The 13,498-nt window shown below is 35.4% G+C and overlaps 1 protein-coding gene across 2 annotated transcripts in view; it reads right to left on the bottom strand.

Annotated features, from left to right (window-relative positions):
- SLC6A2 (solute carrier family 6 member 2) overlaps positions 1–13,498 on the bottom strand; it is a 1,697,790-nt gene that overhangs the window by 221,738 nt on the left and 1,462,554 nt on the right. The window lies entirely within an intron of this gene.

The following is a 13,498-nucleotide window of genomic DNA, read 5'->3' as shown; positions in this document are numbered from 1 at the left end:
TGTTGCTAACCTCTATAAAGAAGGGCTACAAATATCTATGCTAGATCTTGGTTCATCTTCTGAAAACAATGCAGAAATCATTAGCACCAAACTTCAACTTAATCCCAGCAAATCCCTAAATATAATATGTATCTACTTGCCCCCTAGTAACAACATCACCACTTTGGAAGGTATCCTTGCTGAACTCTCCACAAAAATTCCCTAAGAGACAATAATTCTTGAAGACTTTAATACAGACTGGAAGGACTGCTCTGCACCCTTTACAGAATCAAACCCTTCCTAACCCCTTCTGCCAGAATAACTATTTCCCAGACCCATCTGATCTCTACCCTACTCTATGCTTCTGCAATATATACCAATCTTTCTAAAAGGAACCTCTCCAAACTTTCTACATGCTACAATAACATAGCCAGATTTGCCACTGGCACCCCCTTTAGAACTCACCACTGTCACAACATCAAACAACTGGGATGGTTAGAACTGCAGAACCAACTACTTTGCCAACAACTTGTCATCTCCCATAAGATTCTTTATCACCCGAATAATACCCCAATCCTCACTAATCTGATTACCCCCTACAAAAAATTTACTACATTTCGCTCAGCTAATAAGCTGCTAGTTTCCACTATTAAATCCAACAACAAAGCAGGGGACTCACTTTTTTCCTACACAGTAGGAAAAAGTTGGAACCAGCTTCCTAATGAACTTACCACCCTCACTTCCACTCTTCTTTTCAAAAAGCTACTCAAAGAATACATTAAAACTCACTGGCTTTGTCCCTGCTCTAATCCTGACTGACACCTCTTTCCCCTTCCTGCGCTCTCTATACTCCTCTACTCTACTGCTCTATGTGTTCCTGTGGTAATGAAAGAATACATTTTTAATTATTTCTATTGATTGCTATCTCTCAAATGCTTGCTATATGTATTTGTTTTAGCATATCCTACTATACTGCTCTGTTCAAGTCTAACTGAACCTCAATTATAAACTATATACTTTCTTTCTTGGAACTATTACTATATATTGTATTTTGTCTCTGCCATTGCTTGGAGCTTTTCTCCCCGGGCCTCTACTGAAAATGGACATATATCCAGCTAGACTAGCCCGGTCAACAAATGTAACATAAAATAAAATAAAATAAAATAAATAAATAAATACTGAATCACCAACCTCCCATATTAACCTTAATGGCTTCTCACAAACAATTAACTCCCCAACCAGAATTAATAAACCCAATAACAAAGACTCCATCCTAGACTGGATTCTAATAAATAATCACCAACTACTCTATAATGTAGGGACCCTCCCTGATGATGTAAGTGACCATTCTCTCCCTTACATAATCAGGCAAAGGTCGAGCTCACACAACCCAACCATATATAAAACAATAAGAAGCAACAGAAACTTTAACCCCAATAACTTCCAAGCTGAACTAAAAGAATGTGATTGGTCACCTATAAATACCTCCCACTTGAGGAAGCAACAAACTACTTTAACTCAAAATTCTTAACAATCCTTAACCACCATGCACCAAAGCATTCCATCAAAATTAAATCTAAACCTGCCCCATGGCTTACAAAGAAAAACAGGCAGAAAATTAAAAACAGAAATAAAGTTTGGGCACTATGGAGAACAACAAAAAATCATGTAGACCAACAACAATTTAGGCAAAAAAAGAAATGAGACTAAGAAAGCTATACTCAAAGATAAAAAAAACTTTTACTTCCACCTCCAACAGACCAACCAAAATAATCCACAAAAGTTCTGGGCTAGTATAAACAGACTACTTCAACCAGGCCAATCCTCAACACCACCCCCTATAGGATCAAATTCTGACAATCCAAAGCAAACTGCTAATGCTTTTAATACCTTCTTCACTGAGACCATCCAAACACTTGCTAATGAACTAACAGCCGATAGCTCTGCCCTTCCAACCAATACTACTAACTGTCTCCCAACTCTAAACCTGCAACCTGTCCCAACTTCCCTCATCTGCAACCTCTTAAGTAAACTAAAATTTACTACCCCCTCAGCTGACCAGCTACCTGCTGCGTACCTGCTAAAGGCAGCCAAAGTCATAGCTTATCTTGTATCATTGCTGATAAATTGAACCATACAAGAAAGCACTATTCCCACCATCTGGAAAATCTCCTACATTATCCTCCTACACAAGGGTGGAAACTCCAAAGAATATTCTAACTATCATCCCATAGCTCTACTTTCCCCATTAGCTAAAATAATGGAAAAGTGCATCCACAGACAGTTACTAGACCACCTACTCCATAACAATTTACTGGCCAAATCTCAACATGGCTTCATTTCAACAGTACAACAACTGCACTCCTATCCTTCACTGACAGTATCAATAAAAACCATAATAACAATCTTCTCTCTTCAGCAATTTTCATCGACCTTTCAAAAGCATTCGACATGGTCAACCACCACTTACTTCTCAATATTCTAAAATCCTTCTCTCTGGACACAAAGACTATAAAATGGTTCCAGTCCTACCTTGATAATAGACAGCAGGCAGTGCTATGGGACAACAACCTCTCATCCCATCTCCCAGTTACCCTAGGTGTTCCTCAGGGCTCTATATTGGGCCCCCTTCTTTTCTCAATATTTATCAATGACCTCAGCCTAGCTATTCCTTTAACTAACTGTTTACAATATGCAGATGATTCAACAATAATCTGCTCAGCTAAATCTCAAGCTCAACTACAGACTATAATTCAGACAATGTTCAATAAAACAGAAAATTGGTTTCTACAACGCTGCCTCCTCTTGAACCCCCCAAAAAACAAACTCCTCCTCTTCACTCCTACCCGTAAATCACTCCCAATGAACTTTTCAGTGTTATCCAGTAATGGTACACTCATATCTCCCGATCCAACAACTAAACTTCTAGGGGGTAACCATTGATAACCTGAAGTTTGAAACCCCTATCAACAATACCATAAAAACTGTCAACAGGAAACTAGGCTCCCCTCTATAGGATAAAACCCTTTCTCTCCCCATTAGCCAGAAACACTATTGCCTATTCCCACCTTATCTCCACACTTCTCTATGCTTTTTCCATATATACTAACTTGTCAAAAAATAACCTTAACAAGCTAGCCAACACTTAAAATAGCATTGCCAGATTTGCTACTGCTTCCTCCTTTAGGACCCATCACTGCCATAATCTGAAACAATTAGGCTGGTTAGAGCTTCTGAATCAGATTCACTTTAAACAACTCACCATTGCGCACAAAATCCTTTTCCAACCTACCAATACCCCAATACTTGCTAGTCTCATTACCCAATATAAGAACCTTGTAACTTTACACTCATCTAATAAACTACTTGTATCAACATGTAAATCTAATAACATGGCAGGAGATGCTCTTTTCTCAAATGCAGTTGGAAAGTATTGGAACCAACTCCCCCATGAACTTACATCACTGTCTTCATTTACACTTTTTAAACACAGTCTGAAACTCTATCTTAAAACCCATTGGTTATGTCCCTGTACAAATCCAGACTAATCTCATACTATATCCCAAATACCATCTCTTAAGACCTAATTCCTGCTCTATCTGTGTCTTTTTAGATCAAGGCCTATCATTGGCAAAAACATATCTTATCCTAATAGAGATAATTTAAAATACCTAGTTAAATTCTTCTGCATATAATTCTAAAGCATCCTACTTAAGGCAGGCAACAAGTATTGTTTAACCTATGAGCATTGCTGAACTGTTGAAAATTGAAGTATGTATTTGTTTAACAATTACTTTCTAGTTACTAATGAAATCTTGTAAATAAAGTCTAAAATATCTTATCTAATGCTTGTAACATGTTTTTATATAAACTGTGAAGATTCCTGAACTGTTTAAAATTTGTAGTATTTAACTCTATAACAACTAGTACCTGTATGTTAGTAGTCTAGTAATCTCTTGGAGCTTATCTCCCAGGGGCTCTACTGAAAATGGACATAAATCCAGTTAGACTATCCCGGTCAACAAATGTAAAATAAAAAATAAAAATAAATATATATATATATATATATATATATATATATATATATATATATATATATATATATATATATAGGTTGCAGGCACTTGATCCAATGAGCAGGTGCAGTCTGGTTGACACTATTTGGTCAATGCAAACAGATGGTCCACCATCTGTGCAAGAACAACAATCCCTCCGTAGGGGAATATTCCTTTTCTGTGAGGACTGTATGATCTCAGAGTTAGTGTATATATATATATATATATATATATATATATATATATATATATATATATATATATATAAGTAGCAGGGGCTGTGGCCTTGCCCCTGCATAAACAAGCCACAATAACCTTGTGTTTGGTTTAATCTACTCTGGGGTAATTCCTGAGCATGCACAGAACATGTCAGTGTTTTCTGTTTCAAAGTTATTATGTCAGTTTACTGGGTGTCAGTGTAGCTGGTCATTTGATGCAGTGCCCTACACCCACATATATCTGTATATATAGAGATAAACATAAAACAGTTTATGGAACTCTTTTATATTATATAGATATGTAATTATATGATATTATATATAAATAGATAGCTACACACAAAAACATTTGTAACAATCTGTTTCCATTTTATAAATTCTGGTTTTATATTTAAAATGTCATTGCACTAGAATGATTTAATGTTTTCTACATTCTAAAAACTTCATATAGGTATTATTTTTAAAGCATTATAGCCAAGATACTCCATGCCTTTTGATGCATGTCATCGCTACCAAGACTTGAACCAAGGACCCTGTGCACTACAATCACAGCAATGTATATATATATATCATGATCTGAGCTGTCTGTTGAAATATGTCTTAAAAGTTCAATAAAAGGTGTATAAAGATATTAGAAAACCTCTGCATGATGATATATCATGAGAGATCTCTAACTTTTCCCTGGAAAAACATAATGGTTAAACACAATGCTCTATGAATGCAGAATGACACTCAGGCCATTAATGGTGCATTCATTCCAACAAAGCAGAATTGACTTTGCTGTCTATTCAATTCCATGCAGTTCAAGGACCCAGTAGGACCCATCACATGCAAATCTAACTCACGCCACGTATAATGTAAACATTACTGCATGGATTAGATATTGTGAATGTACAGTAAACCAGATGCAACATGCAAGTTGAAATGCATGCTTCATTTCTGGGATACCAAGCTGAACTAGCCAAATCATAAATGACCCAGATGTGTCTTCTGACAGCAAGAATGAAGACAGAACAAAATAACCCATCAACTTTTCACAACCTTCATCCTGGATCCTACTGCATTTCAGCGATGACAATTTTAATGGACCAAACGAACAGAAAATAGTCCAAATCATAAAACTCTGCAAGAATGTCAATCAGAAAACATCACTTCACAGGAAACAGCAGCTAAGTATCAGAATTCATTCCTCACTCTTTAAGGTATAAAGATCACTCTATTTATGAGAAGAGAGATACTCAGTGGATGTCAAAAGGTTCCTTATATGGAGCAAGTTAAGTTATTTAGTTCTGAAAGTTACTATCACAACAGTGCATCTGGAGGAATATTTATTTGTATTTTGGCTTCTAATCATTTATACCTGAAAAACTGATAATAAGTAATTATTCATTACAGGCTCTGGAACTAACTACTCTTTATTCCTAATGTATAAAAAAGTCAGAACTATACAAAAACTTGAACACAGCCATGCACCTTTACTGTAACAGTCACACATTTGCTCCCACACTGTGGGTGGTATGACATTATTATTTTGTATAATACTATCTACCCTCTGCGACAGGGCACTATAGCCTTGTATGATTATCATGAAATAAAGAAGAATGCAGTTTAATTAAATAAAGAACAAAATGCTGGCATTCACTTATTAACATATTGACGTAAACTGAAAGTTAAAAGCCGGCATGTAGCTTTTTCAAATGCTTTACAATACAACCATACATTCTGCTTTGATCCCAGCTTCATTAAGCTCTCATTTATTCAGATTATACAACACGTTACAGCTTATTCTGTTCAATTACAAGGCAGTTTATTTCTTAGTAATATAGAAATGTTTTGTATTCTTTATACAAAGTCATTGTAGTAATATCAGAACTGTCAACATTTCTTTTCATGGAGTAAATTTGTGAAAACTAATAAGAAACGGTGTGCCTAAAATATTGAAAACTATACTTTTTATTGGACTATCATGGTGCCTGCAACCTCACAACACTTGGTTTTCAAAGTTATGTACACAAATTCATAATGCAGATGCTTTATCTCATAAATTCCATCTGTATTTCTCATTTCTGAAAGTCATTCACTGTTTGTTATTCCAAAACTATGTTATGGTAAAGCCAAAGGACTGCGTTAACATGTCAGATATAAATTGTATTTGCATGCTTCACAAAGCACAATGAAAGACTAAAAGTGCCATCTTTTTGCAACAGACAAAGGATTTATAAGCTGATGTGGTGGATTGAACATGCGACCTAACTGCAGTGTGACCTTTAATAAATCTACTGCATATTGTTGACAACATTTTGTCTTCCAACAAAAAACAAGTTATCCTGGACCATGCAATCATGTTTGTCACCTGCATGTTACTATACCTCTCAAGTGTACACATTTTTGCAGAATGTCCAGATTTTTGCCACATATTTTTGGTCTGTTTCTCATAAAATTGTGGTTTTCTGGCAACTATTGGCAAGTCATTGAGGGTTAAAGTAAAAAAATAATGACATACATTTCAGTTTCAGACTTCGTACCCTTCAGAAAATTCATTCTAATGCAAGATGTGTTATTCTATCAACTTTCTAAGTCTGTAAGAGCAATATTTAAAAAGTATCCCTATTTTTGGGCCGTTGACCCCTTATAATTTATAGCTTTGTCCAGATTTCTTGCTCTAAGAGGTTGAGAGTTATGCATGTCACATATATCTGTTATTAAAAAGTTCTTATTCTGTTTTGTTAATACTGCCTTGTAGACCTAGTTTATATGATAAGCAAATCCATCTCTTTTCTTGAGTCTAGTCTCTCCGGTTCTGGACTGCTTGTGTGCTGTTTATACATTTTAGGATGATCCTGTTTTAGATTAACCTTTTTTAATTTCTTTCTCGGAGCAGAGCACATTCCTCTTGATTCCATTACTTCTGCTTAATGTGTGTGTGATTCTGAGCCTGAACCTCTTTGTCTTGCTTGTTGACTCTAATTTCATGTATTTATTTGATTACTGGTAAGGTGGGCTTCTCAAAGGGCACCTTGTAACCACAACTGAGACTAAAGACAATGCAACCATAAAAATAAAACACATGAAACAATTCAAAAAGCATGCATTCCATAATGAGTATCTATAAGCAAATAACGTAACTAATCAGGGTTTCTATGCAGCTTTTACATTAATGTAGGTGAAGGCATATGAATCCTTGTTTAAGCATTACATAAATATGGACGAATGTACAGCAAAATGAGACAAAACAGACATCTTACAAGTATAATAAATCATCAAACCATTATCTCTGAAGCAGCCAGGTGCAGCTGGCCTGCATCTTCAGTTATGAAAACAGTCCTTCCTCAAAGATATTTTGTTTACTTGGTTACATTAGTGAGAAAAAAGCAGCTTAACATAGCATGGTCTGATTTATAGATGAAAAAATGTTGTTTTATATTAATGACAAATCCAAATCTGAGAAGGGTCACTATGCCCTCCAGCTGGAGCCAAACAGAATATATGAAATAAGAGAAGAGGGCAGAATACAGGACATGAAAAGAGACGGAAAATTTATTAAACAAAACAGGCAGCTAATAGAAAATCTAATACTTTAGAGAAGGAAAGACTACAAACAGGCAGTTCTCTCTGAATGAGTAGCTATTATATTTGAGTCAAGAAAATCGAGTGGTGATTTGTTTAACCTTAAAAGAAAGAAAAAAACAACAGATTTTGCTAAACATACCAGGAGTCCCATGCAAGTATGAGAAAATGCATATTCATACTTGGGATAAACACATTTTTACTTCTGCTACCCTGGCTTCAATATTTAAGAGCAAAGAGGTATATACAAAAGCAAAATGTAGCTACTTGTTGGTGTTTACTACAGTGAGGTCTATATGGGAAATGAAGGTGGGAGCCCAGACACTCACCAATGTATTTGAAGCACATGAGCTGATTCAGTATCATATTACCTCCATCGAAAATTCTGAGAGGAGGAGAGAAAATGGTAACCATTTGAAATTTTGTGACCCACTTGAGTGAGTCCTGCAAAATGGAGACTGAATGGCCGAAATAATTGACTTACATACATTGGCGGTGCAGTGGTGCAGCGGTTAATGTTGTCGCCTCACAGCAAGAGGTTCTCAAGTTCGATTCTCGACTGGGGTGCCTTCTGTGCAGAGTTTGCATGTTACATTAAAGGTTAGCATATTAAGCAGGAAGGCAGCTCTTATACTGAAGGCCAGCCAGCTGGTCTTTTCCTATGGTCAGGCTGTGATTTGCTCTGCTGTTTATGGGTTCAGTCCTAAGCTCTGCCTGGTTAAGCAGCTTGCTCAAGGTCATACAGTAGGTAAATGAAGACTCAGGGAATCAAACCCTGTACCGCAGGAAGCAGCTCATTAAAAGCTCATAGCCTTAATCCTCTGCCCTAACTGGCAGACTTTGAAAGCTCTGTACTGTAAAATTAAATTTTCAACATTCTAAAGTATTGCCATGTGCTGAGGGGAGATCAAAGAGAATATTAGTAAAGCATATTCAAGCCTTGAGAATAAGACAGTAATTATCTGGTAGTGAGCACAGAGGACTAAGGCTATGGTCCACTAACAAGTTACTTTCTGCAGTCTAGAAATTAATTCCACTCAGCCTCCATCTCCCTAATGTGTGATGGAGCAAGTCACTTAATCTGATGGTGCTCCTGGGACAAGTCTTAAGGAAGTATGCGGACCAGTGTCCTGCCCTGGACAGCAGCAAATTCACCATTTATTATGGCATACCTTTCTTTCAGTGTAAGCAGATTGATTTTTTTTTTCTAAGACTTTTTGGGACTGGAAAGGTGATAATTGATGACTGTCACTTTTAGGTACCTTTGTAAGGACATTTTGATATCTAACAGGTAAGGTCTTTTCAGATGAGAGGCATTTGTGAGGTTTCTGTATAGATGTTAGGGTGTTAACAGTAAGATTATTGATTGCAAAGCAGTTTCCATATGGAACAGAAGTCAGAATGTAGGGATTTACATAAGATGGTGGATGGTTATTGCTATGATGAAGCTCTCAGGAAGCATCCATTTTATTAAAAAAAAAATTCCCAGAAGTCTTTTCATAAGAAATTCTATCTGGAACAATAAGACAAATTTATCTGGGATTGTAATGTAAACTGAAATGTCATTCAGTGGCATGATGTATTCAGAGCCATAACAAGAGGGAGATGAGACAGGCAGCTCACCCAAGTGCAAGATGGCACCATCTACCATCTTGACAGCACCTATGGTGCTAGGAATGTGGGTCATATAACTCTGAGTAAACTGTCTTAGTGCCTCCAATATCTCAACAAATTAAACTTTGTACCAAAGCTCTATCTCTGTGTGGTCTGCCAGGGCAGTTTCTGATATGAAATTTGCTATGATTCATATACTAGCTGTACCTTTAGGCTAAAACACCGCATCAGTAGAAAGACATTGGTTCTGTCGCCTGTACTAATGCAGCACTGGTACTATAAATTAGCCCTGTATTTAACATATTCCACTTTAATACTTCCATGATTCTGTTCCAAGACTTTGACACCCTCATAGATTGAGAGAAAAAGAAAGGTGAATACTGAAACGACTTCTTTATTCTTCAATGCAGCTGTGGATTTATAGTTATTTGAAGTGATTATCATCTGGTTTGCTTCGATTGTCGTGGAGTATTCGCCTTTCTTTTTCTCTGAATCTGGTACAATAACTTTGTCTGGTGATACCTTACCCCTTGGTGTTTTATTTTTGGACCCTCATAGATTGACCCCTACCTGGACGCAGTTGTATTAGAGAAACAAGAAGAGGATAGTTATTGGTGTTCTTTCAATAGTCAGGGCTTTTCTGGAATATTATATTATAGTGTAATCTAGAACACATGCAGTATGCTGAGTTTGGAGCTGCTACCCATTTACTCTGTATTTCTGCCTCCAGAGTCCTAATGGAGGGGGGTGGGGTTCAGAACAATTGCAGACACTGCATCAATCCAAAAAAAAAAGAAATCTCCAAGGGATATAGGCCTCTTTTCATGCACGTTTATATCACTGAGTCTTTTATATCTCTCTGTATAAAAGTTGTATAGCACATTCAGAATGGTCTAAAACATCTAAAGATCAAAGTATGGAGGCCTGAAATAAAAAAAAAAAAAAAAAAAAATACAATTACAGATTTCTCTGAAACGGTTGTTGAGCTGTAAACTTCAGAGCCAGAATAAATAAGTGTGGGGATGAGGAGCAGCCACCCACATGGGTTGTGCAAAACAATTTGAGAAAAGGATCATTCAGGTTTTGCATTTTATTTTTTTTCTGATTTGGTCTTTATTCAGAAATATGTGTTTGGAAATCCAGTTTTATGACTTTTAATAAATATATTGAAAATTCTATCTGAGACCATTTCAGCATAAAAATGCATCTATGTATCTAATACAGCTCAGTTACAAATGTTAACTGACCTACAGTAGTTATATAAAAAGATGCAGGTTAGAGCTTACTGCCATATCTACAAATAACCAGTCATACTGTGAAAGTAAAATGATAGCTATTGGGCAAAGACCGTATCCCACCCACTGTTTCCTGAATGTTCTGTTAATGTGCAGGCCACATATACTCAGCAAGATTGCCATGCATATAACCTTTGTAGTCAAGCACTCATACCAAAACAATCCTTTTTTGATATTCTTCTCAGACCAAAACCTTGCAGTCTGGATTTTCTAATCTAAGCGGTCATTAGCTCTTTAAGCAGCAATCTGAAAGAAAAAAAAAAGCCATATAATGTATGCAGCACTTCTGAAAGGACAAATCACAACAGCAGTGAGCCCTTTTTAAATTTAAAGAGATGCTGCTGTACATGAAAGTGTCTCATGCAGCATTCCTGCCCCACAGCCTAAAGAGTTTTTAAGTAAGGTGAAAGGGTAAGTGAATGTAATTTATAGAAACACAAAACACTGGTGTTTGCTGTCTTTTTAAAGGAATAAGGTTTTAAGATGTTATATGGTTTCCTGAACTTTGCACATTACACCAGATGGTGCTACAAAATCTTTTTGTCCAGAACAATTTAAGTGTCATTTCTAATAATGGGTTATGCCTTATGTTGCCTGCTTTGATTATCTGTATTGACTGCCCTAAATTTCCTGCAATATTTTTTTTTACTAATTTTTTTTTATTATTATTTTAAAATAAGATATCTTAAGAAACATTGCATGAAATATGGATAAGTAACATACTTACAATGTTAAAGCAGTATCAACTTCAAACCATTATATAACTATTTACATTGGTGTCTATGCAAATAACATTGAAATTCTATATTATGTAGAGTCAGAAACATAAGATGATATATCTTTGTCGATTTGTCAAGTATTTCCAGTACTTTCATCCAAGAGTAATAGTATGAAGTAGGTCTGTTAGTTCTGTTCTTCACTGTTAATATTTCCATGTGTCCAACTGTTGATGCTACATTCTTAAATTCCTTGAACATAGGAGGAGCCTCGTTTTTCCAATGTATAGTTATGATTTTACATGATATTGCCAATATTGACCATAGGATTTTAGAGTCTTTTTTAGTACACAATCAGAAATAGGAGAATTTAATAAAATTATAGATTTTGTTAATTGAAAATTATCCTTATAAACAGTCTGAAAAAATAGTTAATATCCTTCCAGTACAAATCAAGACATATACATTCATAAAAAACATGCTGCCAATCTGCTTTTATCTTGGTTTGGCATCTCCAACATTCATCTTCACTAGCAAATATTTTGGCTAGCCTATGTGGTGTATAGAAACTTCTATGTAAATACCTCCAAGTGAATAACTGCCAGTAATTTGATAATGTAGATAGTTTGGAGGATTTTAGAATATTTTTTTTTATCTTCTTCACTTGGAGGATTCAGTTGGAGGATGTCTGTTTATTGAGGTAAAATAATCCCAGTATGACTTTTCATGATCATTTTTTGTTTTATTAACGATTTTATAAATATTACATAAGCAACCTGTACCCTGATAAGGTTGCTTTGTGAAGATAATAAGGTATTCGATGAATTTTGGGACCACATGTCTGACTGAAGGTTGCAGTTGTTCTACTTTATTTATAAGGAAGTATCTTAGATTTTGTAAAAGCAACCAGAGGTCATTGTTTATGTTATACTTGCAAACTATCTGTTCATTTGTTAATATTTTTCATTTTTCGATGAGCTGATGCCAAAAGCATAGTGATTCTTTCCTGAGTATATTCATTTTAGAAATGTAGGATGTGTCAAGAATAGTAGGTGTAAAAGCTATAGGGAAAATAAGAAAAACCCAAGAATTAATATTTGGTATTTTGTTTATGTATGTTTTTAACACTGATAGTTTGTTTGTGTCTTTCAGCTTTTCCCAGTTAGGGGTCACCACAGCAGAACTCCGGTCTGCTAATGATTGGCAGTAGATTTTTACGTGCTGGCTTGCCAGGACTAATGCACAACCTTCAATGAAGGAACGTCCATTCATGCATGTCACCAGACAGAAGACGCTCTAACTGAGAATCGAACAGGCAATGTCTAACTGTGAGGCGACAACGCTACCGCAGCACCACCACCGCAGTGTTTTTAACACTGATAGTGTAGAGCCTATATAATTTGATGGTAAGTTATTGTTATTATTCTTTTTCCCCTAGTAAATAATCTTTTAACATCCAAATAAGGTGTGATGGTATAACAGTTAAATAATCTTGTATATGATTGTAATTAAATTATATGTAAATCTGCTCATGTGCTTGTTTCCATATAGGTGTGTAGGAATTATTTAACCATAGCGTTATATGTTTAACAACAGAGGAGGTAATATATAAATCAATATCTGGTAAAGTAATTCCACCATCTTCCCAATTTGGTAAATGTTTATTTAAGGCTATACAGGGTTTGTTTGGAAACCATAAAAAAATTTAAATTCGTTTATTGTATCTTTGAATAATATATCTGGGAGGTGGCAATGAACAATTCTGTATTAAGAATAATATTTTGGGAAAGATGATTGCTTTGATATGATATAATCTGCCTGCTGTTGAAAAGATGTATTTATTCCAATGACAAATTGTTTGCTCTATTTTGTCTAGTATTTTATTATAGTTAAATATTAGAAAATCAGTTAATTCATTAAGTAGATTTATTCCCAAGTATAATACTTTATTTTCTGTTACTATATATTTGGAAAATCTTTTGTTTATATATTTTTTTACAATTGCAGGGCATAATTTTAGTTTTGTTTTCATTTAATTTTAGGCCTGAAATGTT

This window comes from Protopterus annectens, chromosome 8.part1, assembly GCF_019279795.1.
Source record: "Protopterus annectens isolate FY-2018-M chromosome 8.part1, PAN1.0, whole genome shotgun sequence".
Lineage (NCBI taxonomy): Eukaryota > Metazoa > Chordata > Ceratodontiformes > Protopteridae > Protopterus > Protopterus annectens.
Note: the sequence above shows the minus strand (reverse complement) of the source record. Positions and strands in the feature narration are given on the sequence as shown.